The 22,792-nt window shown below is 53.0% G+C and overlaps 1 protein-coding gene across 14 annotated transcripts in view; it reads left to right on the top strand.

Moving 5' to 3' along the window:
- Window positions 1-22,792, top strand: part of HDAC4 (histone deacetylase 4) — a 352,930-nt gene that overhangs the window by 118,261 nt on the left and 211,877 nt on the right. The window contains exon 1 of one of the 14 annotated variants that reach the window (XM_007966868.3): window positions 5,189-5,354. The exons of 11 other annotated variants lie outside the window; for them this stretch is intronic. The gene's annotated coding sequence lies outside the window, so the exon portion shown is untranslated. Of the gene's footprint in view, window positions 1-5,188; window positions 5,355-12,233; window positions 12,424-22,615; window positions 22,641-22,792 lie in introns of those variants that run through there. 2 more of the 14 variants (XM_007966871.3, XM_073020208.1) reach the window with 2 other exon arrangements.

Below are 22,792 nucleotides of genomic sequence, written 5' to 3'. Positions count from 1 at the left end.
TCTCCTGGTCAGGCACAGACCTCAGGCTTTGCCTTCTAGCAGCCCAGAGTCTCCTGGGAGAAACAGCAAATCAGGGACTTTGCTTTTGCAAGCAAAAGCTATTATGAAATTTGAGTTTGCAGATGCCCTGGAATCGTGAGGGGAGCCCTCTGGCCTGTGGGCCTTGCTGCCCCGTTACCTCCAGCCCCTTTCCCCTCCGGGGGCCGAATGTGGCCCCACAGCAGCTCCACTTTTGTTTCTTTCTGGTTTTTCACTCCTCCCGGCAGCGTAGCTGCTTTGTTAGTTTGTGTGTGTGTTTGTTTGTTTGGAAGAGATGGGGTCTGACGCTATTGCCCAGGCTGGCCTCGAGCTCTTGGGCTCCAGGCGTCCTCCTGAGTAGCTGGGACTGCAGGTCCACACCGCTGCGCCCGGCTTCTGGAGTGTGGTCTTCCTGGCCCCAGCAGTCCTCGTGTTTAAAGAGGAAGAGAGCTGCACTGATGGGCAGGAAAGCCGTTTCTTGAGGGAAGGTCCAAAGCCGCCTTAGAAGGTGAATTAAAGCAAACCACAGCCTTCGGCCACTTATTTTGACTGATATGTGGCACAAAACACGTTTTTTGTTTTTATTGAGACAGTCTCCCTGTGTCACCCAGGCTGGAGTGCGGTGACATGATCTCGGCTCACTGCTGCCTCTGTCTCCTGAGCTCAGACGATCCTTCTGCTGCAGCCTCCTGAGGAGCTGGGACTACAGTTGTTCATCACCATGCCCGGCTAATTTTTGTCTTTTAGTGGAGGTGGGGTCTTGCCATGTTGGCCAGGCTGGTCTCGAACTCCTGGGCTCAAGCAGTCTGCCTGCCTCGGCCTCTCAGAATGCTGAGATTATAGGCGTGAGCCACTGTCCTGGCCCAAAATATGTTTTTATATTTAAAAATTTTCCTTTTCTTTACAAATTATAATTGTCAATTTTTTTTTTTCTTAAACCAGAACAAATGCTTTCTGTGACCTTGTAGAAAATACTGGTTGGCAGGCATCTCTTCTTGGAAGACTCCCACTGGAGGGGTCCTCAGAGTGAAGTCACCCCACCTTGGCTTGACGCTCTATTAGCAGTCTCTTTTTCTTTCTTTTTTTTCTCTGATGTCTGTGGTGGGGTAATTTGAAAACTCAACCCTCTCCAGCCAATGGTGAGCACCTGTTCACTTCTCAGACTCCCTGGGCCTCCAGGTGGTGTCCACCAGCGGGGAGCCGAGTGTGCGGCTGGAGTGTGTGGCTGGGGTGTGTGGTTGGAGTGTGTGGCTGGGGCCTGCTTAGCAGAGACGGAGAGCCGAGTGTGTGGCTGGAGTGTGTGGCTGGGGTGTGTGGCTGGGGCCTGCTGAGCGGAGAGTATTTTCAGTTGTTTGTTTCCAGCAGATCTGAGAACCTGAGTAGTAGGAACTGCTTTAGGCCTGGGTCCTGGCCCGGATGGAGTTGCTGTAGAATGCAGGTGTTTTCTGTGTGAGTTGCTAAGTGCTGTTGGGAGCTCTGGAAGTGTCTTTCCAAAGCAGACATTATCAAGCCAGGGCCCTGGTGGCCGCACCAGGCTGGGTGGCTGTGTTACCCGTTTAGGCAGCTAGAACTGGCCTCATTGGTTCCGGGGGTGCGTACGGTGCGAGTGGGCACATGGCTGGTGAGCGTGCGGAAGTGCCCCGAGACCCAGGTCCCTGCTCCGGAGTACAGAACGTGTGATGATCAGCGACGGGCCGCAGTGGCGTGACTCGCGCCAGCGGCGCAGGGACCATAAACATATTCCTTCCTGCTGGCAGCCCGTCCTCCCAGGGTGGTGGCCCAGGGCCTGTCCACCTGGGTCGGTCTGCGCTTCTGGGCTTCCCTGTCCTTTCTCCAGCTTCCCCTCCAGTACCGAGCTTGGTGCTCCTCCTCTTCTCCCCACCTGTCACCCCCGTGCCTTCGGTAAGGCCTTACTAGACAGACTGGGGACAAGAGGGAATCTGCTGTTTCTGGGGGCGTCAGAAGCTGAGCTCACTGGACTCGGCTCTGGAAGCGTGGTTGTCCTCCGAATACGTGTTTTCTTCTTTTACTGATCCTTCTGCTAAGCTTGAGACCCCACTATACCAGGTGCTGGGTGCACTGAGGTGAGCACGGCCCAGTCCCTGCTTTCAAGAATGATTAAGAGAATTGCAAAATATTAGTGCCATGCAGAGTCCCAGGCGCCACCAGCAGGGGCAAATGCAGGCCCGGGAGGGCGCGGCGGTGGAAGACGGGCTGCACAGAGCAGGGGAGGCTCCACAGCTGACTCTCGAATGGTCTTCCCCAAGGGCTGGAGCGAAGGGGCTCAGGGTTGGGGAATTTTGTGGCACGGTGACAGACAGTGTTGCAAGAAGAATGAACTCGTACACAGACCTGATCACTTGGTGGCTTCACCCTAGAGCGTGTTGTCAAGCCCCCGGCCTCTCTCTGCCCTCCGGCCTCCCCTGGCTCTGCTGCTCTGCTGGTCTCTGCAGCCGGCCTTTGGGCAGCAGGCAGTGTCTGGCAGTGGCCTGTGTCCAGGCAGTGGCAGTGTCCGGGAGTGAGCAGTGTCTGTGGAGTGGCCGGTGTCCAGGCAGCGAGCAGTGTCCAGGGAGCAGGCAGTATCCAAGCAGCAGGCAGTGTCCAGGGAGTGGCCTGTGTCCGGGCAGCAGTCAGTGTCCATCCAGGCAGCAGGCAGTGTTTAGGCAGCAGGCAGTGTCCAGCCAGTGGGCAGTGTCTAGGGGGTGGCCTGTGCCTGGGCAACAGTGTCCAGGCAGCAGGCAGTATCCAGGCAGCAGGCAGTGTCCGGGCAGCAAGTAATGTCCATCCAGGCAGCGAGCGGTGTCCAGGCAGCGGGCAGTATCCAGGCAGGGGGCAGTGTCTGGGCAGCAGGCAGTGTCTGAGGAGCAGGCAGTGTCCAGGTATCGGGCATTGTCCAGGTACTGGGCAGTGTCCAGGAAGTGGACAGTATCTGGGCAACGGGCAGTGTCCGGGCAGCGGGCAGTGTCTGGGCAGTGAGCAGTGTCCAGGCAGCAGGCAGTGTACATCCAGGCAGCGGGCAGTGTCCAGGCAGTGGGCAGTGTCTGAGGAACGGGCAGTGTCCAGGCAGTGGGCAGTGTCTGAGGAATGGGCAGTGTCTAGGCAGTGGGCAGTGTCTGAGGAATGGGCAGTGTCCAGGCAGTGGGCAGTGTCTGAGGAATGGGCAGTGTCTGAGGAATGGGCAGTGTCCAGGCAGTGGGCAGTGTCTGAGGAATGGGCAGTGTCTGAGGAATGGGCAGTGTCCAGGCAGTGGGCAGTGTCTGAGGAACGGGCAGTGTCCAGGCAGTGGGCAGTGTCTGAGGAATGGGCAGTGTCTGAGGAATGGGCAGTGTCCAGGCAGTGGGCAGTGTCCAGGCAGCGGCCTGTGTCTGGAGAGCAGATGGTGTCTGGGGCGTACTGGTGTCTCATCTCCAGCTGGAGGGACTTAGGTCCCCATGACTTGTGAAGCCGTTTCAGGAACAGCACTGATGACCACATGGAGCACTCTCCGGCCTACTTGGGAGGTCCATCAGGGCTGCTGTGAAGGCGGCACAGGCCATACATGCAGAACCCGGGTGCCTGTCCCACTCCTGCCCCTGTCCTGTGGCCCAGGGTCCAGACACATGGAGCTGGAGGCAGAGGGGCTGCTGAGCCGCTGGACAGGTCTCTCTGTTGACGGGACCACAACTTGACACCTTCTCCCCTCGACACTTCCAAGGCATACTTGCCAAGGGTCCGCACCCGGTCTGTGGTTCGAGGCCGGTGCAGCTGCTCTAACTGGTCTGCCATCTGCAGGTTCTCTGTTGCCACCAGAGTGACCTTGCTGGTGTTGGGGTCGGTGTCTGCCGTGAGTCAGGTCCCTGCACAGCCCTCCCTGGCAGTGGAGGAACACTGGTTCTTTGCATGGCCCCAGGGCGGTCCCAGCCTCTGTCCCCGGCCTGCGCTGGCTCGGAGCATGCCGGCCATCTGCTTGGGCGGAGCCTGCCCATCACCGCCTGGTGCCTTCCCGCCCGTCCTTTTAAGGCCTCTCCTCCTCTGGGAAGCTTTCCCAGATGAGGCAGGCGATGGAGAAGCTGCGTCTTCCCCACCACCATACCCTCAGGGTGGCACTTGGCACCGTGAGGAGCTATCTGGGGCTCCTCTGGGTGTTTTCCCCTCCCTGTGAGCTCCTGGAAGGCAGGGGTCCTGGCATTCCATCTTGCCTCCTCGCGTCATGGGCGTGCCTGGCAGCCTGAGGGGCGGGGAGTGGGACCAGGCACTGCAGAGGCCCCCAGCCTGGGTCTGAGGCTGGAGCTGGAGTCACAGGGTGGCAGTGCCGAACCCAGGCATGCCACTGGCACACACCCAGGCTGTGCAGACAAGGGCGGTGGCCGCTGTTCTTCCACGCATGTCCTCCTCGTGGCAGCCCGGTGCTGCTGCCTGTGGTAGGGTTAGGGTCTGCTGTCGCTCCTTGGGCCATGACATCGCCACTACCATCACATTTGCGGAGCTCCGTGGGCATCCTTGGGAGCGTCCGGACCAGCAGCGCCTCCGGTACACAAGGCTGTTTCTTGGTGAATCAGCAAGTCTGGGCTCCTGCCGTTTCTGGGTGAGCCCTGTGCTTGGACAGTTATGAATCATTTGCTTGCCTCTTGATTTGCGTCAATCAAACCACATGTGAAGAAAGCGGCAGTGAGCGGCGCTCTGCCGGCAGCCTGGCTCCAGCGCGGGGTGGCTTGCCAGGGACAGCCTCAGGAGGCCAGCCTGCGCGGCCTGGTGGTCTGGGCTGCGGGCCTGGGGTGGCCTCAGCGCGAGGGGCTTCCGGCTGGCCCCCGCCCTTTCTTCCCCCAGTCCCCGTCAGCTGCGGGAGATGGGTGAGATGGTAATGATAGCCTGGCGTGTGCTGGCTTCCTACGTGTAATCCTGTGGCCAGGGGCACATATTCGCAGCTCTGGGAATGTTTACAGTTGGAAGCTCATCCGCTGATCTGTTCTTCCCTGTCACACAAAATCACTCCAGGACAGGGCTCTTTGCAAAGATTCCTTGTAAGAAAGGCTTAATTAAAAAGGGATGTCACCATACCCCTCCCCTCCTTCAAACCAAGAGGAGCAGCAGAGGGGGGAGTGGCCCAGGATCGGAAGGACAGCCGGGAGGAGCGTGGGCACCAGGCCAGGCCTAGGGAAGGTCCGTCCACCCGGGACTTCTGAGCCTTTTCTTTTCTGGAGCAGCTTTGGGGATGAGCCTTGCCCCCCGTTGAGTCACTGTGACAGCTCTGCACTGTGCTGGGCTGAGAGAGCCCCGCCGTGGAGGGCCAGCTGGGAAACTAGGGTTCCCAGGGGACCCCTGCTTCAATGGCTTGCTGTGCTTTGGTTATTTTCGAGGTAAGCAAATTAGGTTCTCGTTTTTGCTGTGAAGGTTACTTTTATTGTTGTTGAATTAGCTGTTGAATAGTAGCTGTTGTCCTAGTTTCCTGGTTAGTCATGGCTGTGGCTCGTGCCTTAGAGACCAGCAGCACCCTGGCTCATTCCCGTCTCTTGGTGGGGTCCATACATAATTTGCCCTTAAAACTGGGAGGGGACGCCAGGGTGCACTGGGTTTGTGCTGCCTTTTGGTAAAATAATCAGAAGTGGGGTTTGTGCTGCCTTTTGGTAATGATCAGAAGTGGGGTTTGTGCTGCCTTTTGGTAATGATCAGAAGTGTGTTTAGATGTGCCTGATCCAGGGAATCGTGGAAACTTAGTGGTCATGACGTCCTCTGGCTCTGAAATTTCTCACTGAATGGGCTGGGAGGGTGTAACCTTCCACAAGTGTGAGCCCAGGTTTATGTTTGCAACAAATAATAAACAGCAAGACAGAACAGAGTGACACCCCTGTCCAAATCTAGCACCTTCACTGGCTATCTTTCATTTTTTATTACAGAAAATTTCAAACATTTACGAAAGTGAAAAGACAATAAGGAGCAGACTAGGCTGCTGCCCCCACCTTCAGAGATGGCTGAGCAGGGCCAGGCGTGCCTCACTGTATTGTTTCAAAGCAGTTCTACTGTCATGCAAGTGTCTTCTGAACAGGCAACCGTAATACCATTATCACAGCTTTAACACGTTAATACGTTAATACCATCAGATAATCAGTCATTTAAAATCCCCATTGTCTCAACAAGTGTTCATTCTCTTTTCTTTTCGTATGTGACTGTTGTTCAAATAAGTGTTAAGTAAGGTTCGTGGGTTCTGATGGGCCACTGTCACTTGTGATGGACACAGCCGTTCCCTGCCTGTTGCCCTCCAGTCTGTTTGTTGGGGAGCTCGGCTTGTTGTGCTGTTGCATGGCCACAGCGGAACTCTCACTGCCTGTGTCTGTGTGGCGTGTTGAGCAGGTTCCTCCCCACTCTCTTTCTGGTGACCTGGTGGTCGCAGCTGGAGCCTGTGCCGGACTGGGGCTCGTCGGCGAGACTGTGGCATGGGAGTGTAGGCGTTCTGCTGGGTGATGAGCAGGTCCTGAAGGTCGCTGTCTAGCTTCATTCCCTCCTTCCTGGGGGCTGCAGAGTGATAATCCAAGAGGCTTATTCTTGACTCAGGTAAAATACTTCTGCAGAGAGGAAGTGCCCTCATCAGCTCTTTGGCTCACAGAGGAAACACTTTCTTTCTTTACCATCTTTCAGAGGAATGAGCTCGTTGCTTTACATCATCTGAAGGTAACTAGTGAGTTTTGTTGTTTGTTTTTGTGTGTAATTGTGAGCTCGTGGATTTAAGTGTATTCCATGTCTTTTAGGCCTTTGCTGTTGTTATTCTTATTGATGTTCACCTTGTCCTCCTTGATACACGAGGTCCTGTGGAGTTGGCCCTTGAGTCTTTTGGACATAACCCTTGCAGTCTTTGATTGCTTCCTTGCTCTGCTGTGACAAGACACCTTGTCACCTTGTATAATTCCTGTCCCCGGAATTTATCTGATAATCCCTCCTCTCAGTATCCTTAAACACATGTGTAAAGTCCGTTTGAACATCTGAGGTAATGTGTTTCCAGGTTCCGGGAATGAGGATGTAGACCCTGTGCGGAGTATCGTTTATCCTTCCTGTGCTCAGCCCTCAGACCCGCAGGTCTGGTCTCTGACTCTGCCACTCATTGTAGGCAACTCTCTGGCCAGATCGCTAGGGAGGGAAGAAACCGTTGCAGGAATGCAGGGACAGCTTGGGATGAGAGGGCCAGGGTAGATGCCCATCTAAGGGTCTAGGAAGGCACAGAGGTGAGCCCCTCTACTGCTCTTGTCCCCTGCAGCTGCCTGCCCTGCTCTGCCAGGGTCAGAGGGCATCACCTGGGGCGCCCACAGCAGCAGGGCAGGGGTGCCTTAGGGGTGAGTGCAGATGACTGGCTGCGAGAGGTTCCAGTGCTGGGTTTGACGGTCAGGGTGGTCTTGGTATCTTTTTGATTCTGGCCATCCTTGTGGATAGAAAGTGACATCTCATTGTGATTTTGATTTACATTTTCCTGAGGTTAACAACTAATGATGGCAAGCGTCTTTTCACATGTTCGTGGGCCATTGTACATCTTTGGAGAAATGTCTGTTTAAATCCTTTGCTCATTTTAAAATTAGGTTATTTGCCTTTTTATTGTTGAGTTGTCGAGGCCCTTTATATTCTAGGTGCAGCTTCTTGATCAGCTATATGGTTTGCAAATATTCTTTTCCATTCTGTAGGTTGCCTTTCTGGATGGTGTCCTTTGAAGCTCGGAAGATTTTTATTTTGATGGTATCCTGTTTAGCTATTTTTTCCTTTTGCTGCCTGTGTTTTGGTAACCTATCAGAGACATTTATTGAACTCAGATTGGATTGGCATGGTGATGTGGGCCCCCTCTTGGGGCTCCTGGCTTTTGGCTTCTGTTGGCTGTAAATGCTAAAAGGCTTATCTGGGCTGTTCGGAGACACAGATTTGATTGCCCAGCCAGCTTCTGCAGCGTCTAATGGCTGGATTCGCTTTTCCCACAGTTGTTTTTAATTGAATGTCCATGGGAAAGTGGCCAAGTAAATGGAAGGTTTCACAGAGAGAGCTGGGTTTCTTTGTTGATTTTTTTTGGAAACTGTGCTTTTTTGTCATTATTGTGCAGAGTTTGTTGGAATCTGGCGCCAGGTCGTGAATGTCTGCTGAGATTTGTGTTGGTCTTGTTGAGTATGGCAGCATGATAGTGGCTTTTCCCCCACTCTAAACACAAGTTCCAGGAAATTTCGAGGCTCTGTGTGACTTCCAGGTGGACATCTTCCCTATTGAGAGATTAATTCTGGGACATGGAGCCATCAGGGACTCTGAATGTGGGACACACAGCCTGAGGGGAGAGGCCGCGTCGTGGAAGGATGAAGGGCAGCCTGTCTTCGGGGTCCAGAACTGAACTCTCACTCAGCAGCTGTGCCGGCCTTAGCCACCCAGGCTTTGTGTCGGTAAAATGGGGATGACGACGGCGCCTACCCGAGAATCCGGAGAGCCACGTTGGGGGATGGAGAGCTCTAGGGAGGATGCCGGCAGATTTGGCTCTCATAGTCCTGAACACAATCACCAAGAGGAACTGTTGACTTCATGTGAACTGAGTATTCCTCACTATTCCAAACACAGCAGCACTGAAAACTTAGAATGTGTAAACAAAAAACACACTAAGCTGACCGAGCGTGGTGGCTCACACCTGTAATCCCAACACTTTGGGAGGCCACGGTGAACGGATTGCTTGAGCTCAGAAGTTCAAGTCTGGGCAACACGGCAAAACCCCTTCTCAAACCCCTTCTCTACTAAAAGTATAAAAATTAGGCAGGTCTGGTGGCGTGCACCTGTGATCCCAGCTACTCGGGATTCTGAGATGGGAGGATCGCCTGAGCCCAGGAAGTCAAGGCTGCAGTGAACCATTATTGCACCACTGCATTCCAGCCTGGGCAACCGGAGTGAGACGCCATTTCAAAACAAACACCGAAAAACACACTAAGCCCCAACCTTTTTACTAGTTTTACATTCTGAATCTTGCATTTCCTTCAGCTCCAAACTAATGAGGAAAGTGAAGGTTGTGTGTCTATCGGATAAACCCAGTCCTTTGAGTTGTAAGTATTTTGGGAGATTTGTAACTAATTAGGATATATTTAATATTAGTGCACATATTTGCCATGTTTCTGAATGAGGAACGGACACTGTATTTTCCTTGCCAAAAGCTAGCCTACCAGTGTATAATTTACTCTGTATTTGAGGTTTTTTGGAGATCTGTGCGTATATTGGTTTGAACTAAGAGCCACTTAAGTCTGCACGTGCCGCTCACAGTAACACTCACATCTGTTGCTTCCGTCAACAGGTTGTCTTACTCCTTTCCATTAAGTAGATGGTTTAATGATCTCAGAAATGTCAAATAGTTCCCCATTAGTGCATGTAAGAAATTATATAAACGTTGAATGCAAGTAGCACGTCTTTGTTTGGAACAAGGGAGTGGTCCTGTTCCCAGGAGACTGGAAAGCATTGTAATATTCCCGATTAGGTTATAAATGTCTAGGTTTTTTAGCCCCCGGACTATTTCAGCTTATTCTGGATTCTCATTTTTAAAGGCCTCTTTTTCTCTATCGCCTGCTTCGCCGTGTCTCACCGCGAGATTTCCTGTTTTTCTGCATGTCGCCGGCTCTGCCCTTTCTCCTTTCCAGTTGAACACATTGGGGGACAGCTAATGAGCATCCCATTGAGGCCACAGCAGGTTCCTTGGGCTTGCTCAGAATTTCCCTCTCCACGGTGTCACCAACAGTGCTTCTCTATTTCCATCATCCATTTATTTTTACACATACAGTTGTGGACAGGCCGCAGGGTCCACACAGCTGCTGCAGTGCAGCCTGAGACAGAGCTGATGGGGCAACCTCCAGGACTTTGGGTCCTCACCTGCTGCCTTGAGAGTAGTCAGGCTGCTGAAAGGCTGGTGACATCCTGAGCTCATCCAGAGAGTAGGCTCTGGGACCTCAAGGGCCACCTGTGTGCAGTTGACTCTCTCCCAGAGTTGCCTGTTGTGTTTTGTGTAAGGACATCATTTGAGGGGGGCGGTAAGTCAGGTCCACTCACCACTGTTGTCTACGAAGCCCTGACACATGATAATGTGCAATTAACAAAGTGCTGGGATGAGATTTGAGCCAGCCTTGGGTCGTAAGAACCAAACCCATCATCGCTGGCCTTGTAATTACACTGTTGTGTGTGGACAGTTTGTACTTTTCCCCTTTCGAGCAACTTGGAAGATTTGCTGTGTCTTGAAGTTGAAATGACTTGAGTCATCTTCCTTTAGAAGCCTTCTGTGTAGAAACTCAGCCTCTGAACGCGTGGTGAGCCGGCAGTCCTGGCCACAGGGTGACCAGTGCTTGATATTTGTCTTTTTAGGAAAGTGCACAGGGGCTCGCAGTGGCCAGCCCACTGGGGCGAGTGTAAGGACCCTCCTCCTCCGGGAGACCAGCAGAGCATCATGCTTCTCATTCAGTGGGGAAAACTGAGGTTCTGAAGAATGGAGCTTGCAGATAATTCCTGCAAACTGGGATGGAGTTTGGCACTGAGCTAAAAGGTGTTGAGGTGATGCCTGCAGGAGTTACCTGGCCAGTGCTAGGAAGTCAGACCCCACCCTTCCTTGGGCACATAGACAACGTACAGTATTTGCTAGGTGCATATGTGCATCACATGTATGTAGACGTATGAATGTATGTATGTCTGAATGATGGGGGTGCTTGGACGGCTTCCATCTGCTGGTAAATTAGGTCTTAGTGAGCACATTAAGAATGTCTTCTAATTGAGCGTTTCCAGTGGTAGCTGCCTAGAATCAAGCCACTGGAAGCTCAGCTATGGAAGTGATGGGTCCTTGAGATTTCTTGCCAGTGCGATGAGCCTTTCTTTAAAAGCCAGCTCAATTCCATTCTTCTATGTAGCTGTTTCCTTGTTTCTTTCCATTTTGTGGGGTAGGGAGCCTGGCACCATCCACCTGGTGCCCCAAGGTCTCCTGGTAGGCTTCCGCACAGAAGCTTGCCTGCGTGACCCTGTTCTTGGTTAACGACTGACGAAAAGGCTAAGAGAAGTTCGGTTCCCGCACCTGGGTCTCTGCAGTTTCCTGGGGAGTCCTCTTCCATTTTCTCTGTCAGTCCCTCGTGAGGGGCTGTGTCCCTGACTGGAAATGGGTGGTCCCCTGGGATCACCCTGTCTTCCTGGGCCCGCAGGCCTCCTAGTCACAGGGCAGGTTCTCCTGTCCCTCCAGGCGGTCATGAGCACCAAACTGAGTGTACTGTGGAAATGCTGGGTCAAAGCCAGTACCGAGGAAGTATGTTGATTCCTTTTTGTGGTAAGTCAGAACTCAGGGAGAAATTTGTTTACTTTCATGATGGATGTCTTTATCCTTGACATGTGGCTTATTTACTCAGCGTCTTTTCAAAATCACACTTTATCCTGAGAAAATCTAGACGCAAGTCTAATCTCTGATCTCTTGGCTCACTCTTTGCAGTGCGGAGTGGGCCCTGCTCCTTCCAGGACGGGCCTGCCTAGGGCTGTCAGTGGGGCCTGGCTCCCCAGGGCCACCGTCCTGGCCACCAGCCCGAGCCTGGGAGCGGCCAGCGCTGTTGGCATTCCCCGTTTGCTGAGGACCACGCTCACTTCCTCCAGCACCCATTCCTACTTCCTAAGGAGAAAGCTCAACAGCGAGAATGGGATGAACTGAGCAAATAAATTACAACCAAGTGAATTTAAACTCCTCTCAAAACATTTTCTGATGATTTTGATAACTCTTTGACCTAATTTGGACAACAGTGAGGAAAATTCTGATTTATGCCTGGAATTCAAGTATAGCCTGTAGCTTGGCGTGTGTGTTTTAAGTGCTTGATATTTGTCTTTTTAGGAAAGTGCACTCATTCTTAGACGAGACGGTATTTGAAAGACAAGACTGTGTTTGGAATGTGCGGAATTACTGTGTAAGACTCAGAAGCTGGGAGCAATGGCAAGCGGCTAGCTTTGTGTGGAAACTGACCAGCTGGCTGGAGCAGTCTCTGTCCTTGTGGGTGGAGAAGCCTGCGAGGGGATGCAGAGGGCCTGCCCCAGGGCAGAGCTCTTCTTGATTTTAGTCTCCCTTGCCGTGTAGAAGGGCTCAGGGCCCCGGGCACAGGCCTCTTCTGCGGAGCGCTCCAGGTCCGCCTTGGCTCGGGGCTCCGCCTCCTCGTGAGGAAATGTCATGGAGCTGTGGTTTGACGTTTCCGGTTTGTGGCTAGTTTCTTGTGTGTACAAGTCTCTATAGCTGTGCCGAGCCCTTCCGGGAGCAGTTGTAGATTTTTACTGCCTTCAGCACGTCCTCAAGGGTTCAGGGAGTCCTTTCTGTCCACCGTTGTATCCGGCGACCCTGGGCAGCTGCTGAGTGGTGCCATGGGCCCTGGTGCTCCGCTGGGAACTGTTGGTCACTGGTGCTCTTCAGACTCCATCGGCTTCCTTTCGAGGGTCTGTATCAGAGGCCGTCTGTCTGGTGTGATAGGGGCGGGTGTGGTATGCTTGTCCATGGTCACGGACTAGGGTAATTATTATAGGTGCAGTGGATGGGAACTTTCTGTGGGCTGGGCACTGCCCTAGACCCTGGACGGTGGTAGGTTCCACTGTCTCCCAGGTGATAGATGGCAACCCCAGAGGTCAAGTAATGTGTCCAGTGCCACAGGAGTGGTAGGTGGTCAGGTGGCACCCCCCATGCAGTGTACAGCTGCCACGGAGACCATGTGGGCCCTTACTCTCCCTCTGTACATCTGTGAGCACCAGCCGTGCATAGCCACTGTGCCAGGATGCCCAGGGTAGTGTCCTGAGAGATTACCAGTAGCCTTGCCTTGTCCCCTGTGGCTTAGGGGACCTCCAGTGGTTAGGGCTGGGGGAGATGAACCTAATGACCTGGTGTCCCCGGGGGAGGCCGCAGCACCTGGGTGTGGGGTGGAGCAGGAGTCCCAGGAGCTGTAGAGGCCAAGGGGGGGTGCCTTATAGGCACCGTCAGCGCTGGCTAAGTGAAGGAAGAGCCTCTTCCACTTTATAAGCTCACAGTCCCCTTTGGGCTACCTGGAAATGGTGACACTGGGAGGGCCCCAGGGGGCAGATGTGGAATGAGAAGACAGAGGGAAAGAGGGTGGGGTGTGAGCTGTGAGCTGCAACACTTGCCTTTGGGTGTGTGGAAGCCATGATGATTTCTTGGCCAGTGGCTTATAATTTCCCAGAGGGAGCAAAGCTGTGTGTCATGAAATCGTGGACTCTTGCCTCGGGACAGCTGGTCTATGTCCTCAGCAGCCCTGGCGGCACCTCTGGAACAGGTTGGGTAGCATGGCCAGCACAGGGCCAGGTGCCCCTGGGCAGGTGCGTGGTGAATCTGTGCTGCAGGTAGGATGGCCGTGCGGTCATGGAGGGCTGGGTGGGCCAAATCAGTGGCTTGCAGTGGGGGACAGTGAGGATGGTCAGAATCTCAGTGTGGGCTCCTGGGACTAGGGTCCGGGCCTATGGAGAGTCAGGGGCACGTTTTCTACCTAGCGGCTCTGCTATAGGAGGTAGGCCTGCCTGGAGCGTGGGCTCCCTGCCCTGGGCACTGTGCTGGGATGCCAGCCGGAGGCTATGGCAGTGTAGTGGGCTCCGGCTGGCCTGGCCCCTTGGCCTTGTGGTTCACCTCTGGTCTCAGCAGTCTTCGCTGGCTGGCAGCCCCTCTGGATGCCATAGCAGCCTCTGTGCAGGCGTAGGGGCCCCTGCGTCCCTGTCCCTGTCCTTGGAGGGGGAGCTGGGCAAGGCAGGCCACGCTCCTGCCATACGGTTGGTGTATGAGGGTGGACAGGCAGCTCGCTGTGGCCTCACCTCATCCCACCAGGCCCAGGAGGTCAGTACACAGGCCTGATCGGGGCACTGCGCACTCAGCGGCAGCCAACCCGTGGCATGGTTCCCACATGCCCGTTCACCCTCAGGACCTAGCAAAATGCTTGAGCTCATGCACAACTTTGAAATGGTCTTTGGAAGTTCCAAGAAGCCCGTGGTCCCTGACACTTGTTTGGGATCCTGCAGAGCTGGCCGACCTTGAGCCTGCGCCCAGCCTGGTGACTGTGTCTTTGTGGGGTGCCTGTGTTGGTGCCGGCGCTGTGGCCTAGTGGGCATTGGCATCACCTTGCATAGCTACTCTGTCCTTTGTGCCCCAAGGCTCTATGGAGCAGGAGAGTCTGGGCAAAGGGAGGGCCTGCGTCCCCGCCCCACCGCACCTCCCCCGGGAGAGCTCTTCACCTGCCCCACAGGCAGTGTTCAGAAAGCGCCGAGGGTGGTACCAGGAGGCCACCAGCAGTGGGGCTTTTCTTTGATTTTGGAAGTGCTGTTTCTGAGTGGGAGGCCTTGGCTTCGCTGGAGGAGTGATTTGTTTTGAAACCACACCCATGCTGGGCTAAGATTGACTTCCTGATATGAAAGTCTGTGGCGGTGTTTGCTGAGAAGTCACACGTTTGAAGGGAAGGGTTTTATGACTTCATCTGTGACGCCTGTGGAGCAGTGTCAGAGGCTGTGATTTTTCCTGAGTGTGCCGGACCCATCCTGGGGTCGGCACACATGTGGGAGCCCTGCTTGTCACCTGAGGGTTAGGGTGACCCGGAGCAGCAAGTTCTCCCCTGGGGCGGGTTCAGAGTGGCTCAAGGGAGGTGGGAGAGCCCCAGGGCTGGCCCCTGGCTCTTTGACCCCCATCAGCTGCTCTCCAGCCCCTGTCAGGCCCTGCCCGCTTCTGCCCGCATTGGGCCTGCCCTGCTGTGCAGGGGGAGGGGCAGGAGAGTCCATCTTCGGGGCTCTCTGAGCTGGACAGTTCTGAGAGGCAGCTTCCAGCTCGTGGTAAAAAGAAAGCCCAGTGCCACACCGCCAGCAGCATATGGGGGCCTTCAGGTCCCTGGAACACCGAGGAGGAGGGAAGGGGCGGGATCCTCCGACGGGGCAGCAATGGGGCTGGGTGTCCCTGCGCAGTGTTTACACCCTGGGACCTGCCACAAGGCATGGCTTTCAGGAGAGCCTCCCCCAAGAAACACTAAGGACAGGACGGGGCTTCCAGAGACCTTGGCTTCCACCCAGGAAGGCTGATCTGTTCTCTGACTGTTGCATCAGCTTCCTCACCCTCTGCAGGTTTCAGGGTACGAGCCCTAGGGAGCATCATTCAGAGCGCCCTGTTGGCCACTTAGGATCAGGAGGGCCTCGGCTCACCCGGGCCGTCTCCCTCTGGTCGCATGTGGTTGGCCGTCCTGTCAGAGCCGTGGGCAGCCACACTTCTTTTTCCAAGATAAACCGCTGCATCTGCCCGGCGACCTTCATGCGTAGTCTTACATTAGCACATTCTTAACAGACATTTAAAAACCAACCAAACAAAATCCAGTTTCCTGCCCCCACGCTCTCTCGCTCTTTTGCCACACTCACAAATGTGAGCTGCATTTGGAAATGCCTGTGCTTCCATTTGCAAACCAAAGCTGAATGGAACCTGGCAGGCACATCTGCTCCCCCGCGGTGGAGGCTGGGGCGGCCCGAGTGGAAAGAGGTGAACCCTGTGCCTGCTGGGAGTCCCCGAGCAGCAGCAACCCCGGTGTCTGGGATGGCCTTTGGGGTGTGACCTTAGGCTGAGGCCAGAGCCCATCTCCCCGCAAGCTCCCCGTCTGGCCTGGGGAAGTCAGCCCCCTCGTTTCCAGGACTGCTTCTTTCCCCTTTTGTTTTCGGTCATTGAGCCCCCGCTCGGGGACGGCCCCCACCCCAAAGGTCCTGTGTGCCCTGAGTAAGCTGCTGGCTCTCAGAGGTGCCCACATAACCTTCCTTTCGGATCTGATGGGAGCCGTGGCCAGACGGGGCTCTGCCCTCACAGAGCTTCCCCTCTGCAGAGAAGGGGCAGAGTGGTGTCACTGGGCAGCCAGCTTAGATCGAGCAGCAGGAGGTAAGGCTCAGCTGAGTCAGACGGCTGGGACCAGGCCGGGGGCTTGCTCTGCATGCCAGGACAGCAGCATTGGGCTCTGTCCCCCCGTCGGTGCCCCTGTGTCTCTCAGGAACCCCTTCAGATGTAGTTAACACCTCCAACTTGGAGGCCTTGCCTGACTGTCCTGACCCTGTTTATTCTCCTCTCCCATGTCCTTCTAGAACATACTCTCAGGCAAGACATGAACATGCTGCCGTGTGTGGAGCCTCACTTCCCTGCCCTTGCCCCTGTCCTTGACAGCAGCTGTCGGGGCGGCTGATGTGCAGTTGCAGTGGCCGGTGCCCTTGGACTGGGTCTGACCTCTGGGGCAGAAGCTAGGGTGCGACACAGCAGACATGAAGGAGGGTAGCATTTTCATGTCTTCTAGCAGTGATTGTAGTGGCATATATGTGCCTGTGTCACCGCCGTAGCGGATGCGGGGATCTTCTCTTGGCCCTGAGTGTTTGGGGCAGGGTCCCCATCCTTCATTCTCTCCTGTCTTCATCATCGTAATGGGCCCTCCCTGGGGCTCGGCTTCCCCGGGCTTCACGCGTAGATCTTTCGTGAAACATGGAAGCTTCCAGGCTGTCTCAGTGGTGCCCTGACCTTCCAGTGAGGGATCCACTCCTTAGATCTTCACGCTGTCCTGCTCACCAGGGCACCAGCTTTTCCAGGGACTGCTGGGTGGATTCCAGAACCGTCCCTCCTTGTCCTTAGTGCCTGAGCACAGGCCTCCTCGCCCGTGTTCTTGGGCTGTGAGTGTGGCCCACCGAGCGCCCTCTGCCCATGGCACCTTCAGCCGTGTGCACCCTTGGGGGTGTCCTGCTTGTGGTGCCTGCCCACCCCTGCGCTGGCCCAGGTCTCACTGGCCACACTCTTGCCCAGAAAATGAAGCCACACTCCTGCACAGAAAGTGAGGCCAGGCCGAGGATGGGGACATTTGGCCAAAAGTGTCAGAGCCAGGCTCTGGCCCCTCAGAGTAGAGATCAATCCTAATGGCATTACCTTATCTTGGACCTGGGCAAACAAGGCAAGGGTGATTTGAGAAGATCCTCATCTGTTTCTAATTAAATTTCTATCTCTGCTTTCACAAAAGCTTCTCTTTTGTCTCTTCCTCCTAATTATTTTTAAAATCTCAAGGAAAATACATCCCTTCCACTTACAGTTCCACAGAGAACCAAATTGCTACTCTGTTTCTAAAGTGTGTTATTGTGGTCTCTGATACTAAGCCAGGGTTTCTGTAATCCCACTAAAATTTTATTTCACATCACAGAAATTTAGGATTCCCTCAAGGAGACACCACAGGAGGAAATACTAGCTTCTAAAAAGCCACGTGGATACCCTGTCTTGGGTCTCAGTGGACCATGGCTCCTCCTTGGGCCTTGGGGTAAGCACGGCCCGGCGTCACTGCAGGTGGTGCTGGTGTGGTTGGGAGGGTCCCTCAGGGCTTTCCCCTGGAGTGACAAGGGGGCAGATGCCACCCTGCTGACTCCCACCTAGGGCCTCTGTGTCTGGGGCCTTCAGGGGAAGAGGCCAACCGGTAGGGGCCCGGGGCTCACAAAAGCAGTGCTTTCATGGTGCCAGGCAACCCAAGGACCCTCCAACACAGGCTTTTCCAGACTCCTCAGTCGCCCTGGGCAGTTGGCAGCAGAACCTGCTGGCCGGGCTGGGTGGAGGGTGTCCCTGCTGGGGCTTCTGCCACTGTTAAGGAGCGAGGGAGGACTCTGGTGTGGTTTCAGTTGGAAACCTTGCCTTCTAAGAGTGGACCAGCCCACTGCTGCACCTTCCTCCCTGTGGGCCTGGGCCACCGTCCCACCAGGCACTCTTAGGACGCTGACTTCTGCTTTTCTTCAGCAGGGAGACCCCTTGCCCAGCCTGTGTCTAGCCCGTGGGTTGTGGCGGAGCCAGAAGGCTCCCGCTCTGTGGCCCCGAGTCTCCAGCGTGGGAAGTCTACATGCTGGCTGGCAGGCTAGTACGGTGCCTGTCCCTGGCAACAGTTGAAACGTGTTTCATCATGTCCTAGGATGCCCCATGGATGCACCTAACAGGGTCCCCCGGGCCTGCCCGCCTCCCAGAGCCCAGGCCTGCCACGGTGTGCTTCCGTCTGTGCAGAGCCCGGCTGGCTGTGGCCACGCTCCATCTCAGCACACGGCTGCTGCTGGGGTGGGGTTCTGGACTTGGTGCCTTCTGTAGGCCTCGTTAGTCTCGTTTCTAGCATGTTACCTGGGTTCGTGTACACTCTGCTGGATTTAGTTCCTAAAGTGCATTTCGGCCTCGGCAGTACCTGTCTCTCCTGCATGCTTCTTGCTTTTCTGTTGGCCTTTACAGAGTGGGCCAGCTGGGCTCAGTCTCATCTCTAGCACCACCCCGACCACCCCTGCCTCAGGAGGCTGAGGCTTCAACCCAGCCCGGGCAGTGTAGCAGGATCCTGTCTCTACAAAAACACACAGAACATCCAGAATGTCCACTGAAACCTTAGTGGCGCATTGAATTTAGGTGTGTGTACCTGCAGGGAGCAGAGACTGCCTCTCCAGCCGCTCCCAGGCTGGCTTCTGTCTCGGCCCCAGTGCCCTGGCCTCGTCCTCTTCCACGTAGGAAGCTGGACTTTCTTGGTGGCTGCTGACAGGATAGGCTTCCATGCCTCCTTCTCAGGCTCAAGATGTGAGTCACCAGCCCAGAAAAGACAGAGCCATTTGCACGATGCCGGTGAGCCGCCTTCCTGCCCTCCATGGGAAAGGGAGGCAGCGCTCCGGCCCCAGGTGGAAGGCGTGCCCTGGGGGAGGCTGGGCGTGAGAACTCTATGGCAGGAGGACCTCACGTGCAACCTTGCAGGCTGCAGGAGCAGAGCTGGAGGCCACAGGCCACACAGCAGAGCCACGGAGAAGTGGTCCTCCCAGGAATGAGCAGCCTGATAGGCATTTGATAGAGACACCTGGGGCCACAGTGTTGGGATTACTGGAGGGAAGAGAGATGAGGCCAACAGGCCGGTTTAGGGCATTCTGTACCATGACGAAGGATGATAGAAACTGAGCATGTTTATTGGACAACAAGCAGACCCTACTGCAGACCCGTTATTTGTACCTCTTGGTTAATACTCATATCAGCACCCTGAGATCCAAGTGTTGTCCTTCCCATTTTATGATGAAGAAACTGGGACATATAAAACTTGCCTAAGATCTGACAACTAGTGAGTGAGGGAGTCTGGTTTGAATGGCACGTCTGGCTTCAGAGTCCACGGTCTTACCCACCATGCGATGCTGCTGCATGAGTGTGTGTGTGCGCACGTGTGCAAGAGAGCCGTCACAGGGCACCCACAGACAGTCTGGACACACAGTCCGCAGAGGGGCTTCCATTGGATGGGAACCCCAACCTCTGTCTTTCAGCTGAAGTTCACCAAAATGAATTGCTCAGCTTCCAGAGGTGGCGGCCTGGCATGGAGTTAGGAAATCAATCAAAGCGTTGGGGGTGGAAGGCGAGGGAGTGGTGTCATTTGGCTCCTTGAGTCTTCAGCCTTCCTTCCTGGGCTCTGACATGAGCTTCACCCTTAGATCCAGTTCTCCTTAGCTGGCTGTCAGATGCCCTCTGAGTGACTCTGACAAAGGACGGCTCACTGTGTCACTTCTGTCTTCCTCTCCTGCCCCCACAAGGCCGTATTGCCCACTTACAGGCTGTGATCTAGGGACCAGGGCTCACGCCGTCCCACAGGCTCTGGGCTGAGGAGAAATTACTTTTTTCTTTAACATTGTCAGCAGAGATCTTTCCTCTTCATTTGTCTTTTTAAACAACCAGGTTTTGGTTTTGTCACTTCTGTCTGTATCTCTTTTCTGTTTCAGTAAGTTCTGTTCTTTTTTACTTTCTTTCACTTTTATGAGTTTAATTTCTGTTCATTTCTAAGCCTTTGACATGGAACCCGAATATGAGGATATTAAAACCATTTTCCTCTATTCATGGCTTTTGCTGCTTTGCAGAAAATTTAATGTGTGCTATTACCCAGTTGCCCTTTGGCATATAGGTAATTTATAAGTGTTTTTTTGGTGGTGGTTGTTTTCTTGTTGTTTTGTTTTCGAGACGAGGTCTTGCTCTGTCACTCAGGCTGGAGTGCAGTGGTGTGATCTCAGCTCACTGCAGCCTCCGCCTTCCAGGCTCAGGCAATCCTCCCACCTCAGCCACCTGAGTAGCTGTGACCACAGTTCCACCACGCCCGGCTAATTTTTTGTATTCTTGGTAGAGACAGGGTTTCACCTTGTTGCCCAGGCTGGTCTTCAACTCCTGAGCTCAAGTGATCCGCCCCCCTCAGCCTCCCAAAGTGTTGGGGGTTACAGGCGTGAGCCACTGCGCCTGGCCAAGTGTATTTTAAGGTTTTCTTAGTTCTTTTTTGTTATTGATTTTTAGTTTAGTTGCATTATATTCAAAAAATGGGGTGATATGCTGTCAAAGTCAAGAATCAGTACCTTTATTAAAGTCTACTTTGTCTGACATTAATATTGCTATGCCAACTTTCCTTTGGTTGTTATATGCAAGGTACATATTTTTCCAAATGTTTTATTTTCATACTTTGCATAGCTGTATGTTTTAGATATTTCCTTGTGAATAGCACGTGTTTGGGAATTTTTTTAGTTTACATTCTTCTGTGCATTCTGGCCGTCTTTGCTTCGGAGTAGAGCCTCCAGTTTGTTTACATAGAACGTGATGGCCTAGAATGTCGGTGTGCCCGTCTGCCATTTCACTGTGCCTTTACTCCTTTGTCCTGTCTCTTCTGTGGCCTTGTTTTGCATACTATATTATTTGTCAATATTCATTTCCATATATCCACACGTGTAAACCCTTTTCATTGTTCTTTATATTGGTGTTCATTTTCATCTTCCCTCTGAGATCAGTTGTGAGAATGTTTTCTGGTGTCAGATGATCAGTTTTTGTTGGAAAATGACTCTTTGAAAACGCCCGTGCTGGTTAGAGGATTCTAGTTGGACAGTGACCATCTTCTAGTACTTTTAAGCAGGCCTTCTGCACTGTGAAAGATATTACTGTTTTCTGGTTTACGTGTTTCCGTTGAGAAATCACCAGTCATCCTCACCGCTCTTCTTTGTAGGTGATCCCCCTTCCCCCTCCACAGCCGTTTTTGTTTTCAGCAATTTTACCTACTGTCTTTTAGCCATTTGGGGTAGTTCTTGGCCGGGGTCCTTTCAGACGTGCTTTTGACCCGTTCAGTGTCTCCTTTCCTGTGTCTGCCTGCACGTTCTGTCTCGGCGCCTTCTGTTTCTCCAACTTCCTGCCCTTGACTTTTGAGATCATCCTGGAAATTTCCTTCTGGCCCACCTTCCTACTCACGAATTCACTGTAACTGTGTCTAATCTGTTAGATGATGGAGTCCTTAATTTCACTTTTTGCATTTTTCAGCTCTAGAAATTCTCTTTTCAAGTTTCCAATTCATCTTCTTAAACATAGAAATCATCATTTCTTTAAAATATATTATCTAAAACTGCCACAGGATCTTAAATTGCATTCGCCTCTTTTATCGTCACTAGAACACTATTGCGATTCCTCCTTCAAAGCTATTGTTTATGGGTCATGGTATACAGCAAATAAGTAACAAAGTCTCTTTCTCTTTAATTCTGTTATCTGGAGCACCTGAGGGTCTTTTTTCTATTGTTCGTTGTTTCTGTTGGTTTTTTTCTCGTTGGGTTTTCTTTTCCTCTACCTGATATGTGAATGTGTGAGTGTGTGTGTTGGAGATATTATTTGCAAAATCTGTTGAGACTATTTGAGGCCTAGAATGATGACATCTTCCTCCTTAGTAGACTGAAGTTTGTTTCTGCCTGGTGCTCGGGGCCCCTAGCAATGAGTCATCACTTCAGTTCAGTTTCAAGGATTGCAGAGTCATTAGAAGCAGAGCTGCAGTTGTTGAGGGTCCATTTATTGTGGAGTCTCTTCTTTCCCCAGGAGGTGCTTCCAGATCCCAACCCACATTTCCCTCCGTCTCTCCTGCCCTTCAGTCCCTGGAGTTCTTCTCCTAAACCTAGTATCTGCAAGAGGTGGTGTCAAAAGTACTAAAGATTCTTAGATGGCTGTGGGCTCTGCAAATACCAACAGGGGAAAATCAGCCCCAAATGCCATCCTCACCCCCTGGCCTTTGTCTGGTCCTATAATTCTTCACTGTTTTTTTATCTTAGTAATGTCATCAAGAAGATGTGTTTACATTTGTCCAGATTTTGTGATTTTTCTCTCTGCTACGACTGGACCACATGACCTATTTCACCTTTTTTCTTCTTTTTGCACTTGTGTTTTTTGAAGCAGTCATGTTTATTAAATATCGATATTCAGAGATTTTTGTCAAAACCAAAATTCTTCTATAAGCTGATTAGCAGTATATATAAAAGATTAGGCAATCTGAAATGAAGTTAATAACTAAGTTAATTATCAAAGGGGTTATATGAGTGCTTATTCTGTTATTTACCCAGAGTTATTTGTCTACATGGATATTTTAGAGTTTTAACAGCAAGTTTATGTGAGAGCAGGTGCTTCTGATGAGGGACATCTGAAAATACCCAGGTTCTTCTCTCTTCGCAGGCTATTCCGCATGGATTCTTGGTCTAGTGGATCCAGTTGGCAGTGTATCTGCAGTCCACACAAACGGAGTGGTAAAGTTAGTATTATTAGCGTGTTGAGGTCAAACTGTTTCCAGGTACTCTTGCTTGGGTAGAGATTTGGAAGTCGACTGCATTTGAAATCTGAAGAGTGACAGGTCAGTGTTTCTCCACATTATCTGTTTTCCCATAGGCAGCTTGATTTATTCATCCAGTCATCCACCCATCCAGTCTCTACTGCTGCTGAACTAGTCATTGCTTCAGGGTCGTGGACACAGAACCTGACAAGGTTCTGCCCCTCTTTGGACCT

The sequence above is a fragment of the Chlorocebus sabaeus genome, chromosome 10 (genome assembly GCF_047675955.1).
Source record: "Chlorocebus sabaeus isolate Y175 chromosome 10, mChlSab1.0.hap1, whole genome shotgun sequence".
NCBI lineage: Eukaryota > Metazoa > Chordata > Mammalia > Primates > Cercopithecidae > Chlorocebus > Chlorocebus sabaeus.
Note: the sequence above shows the minus strand (reverse complement) of the source record. Positions and strands in the feature narration are given on the sequence as shown.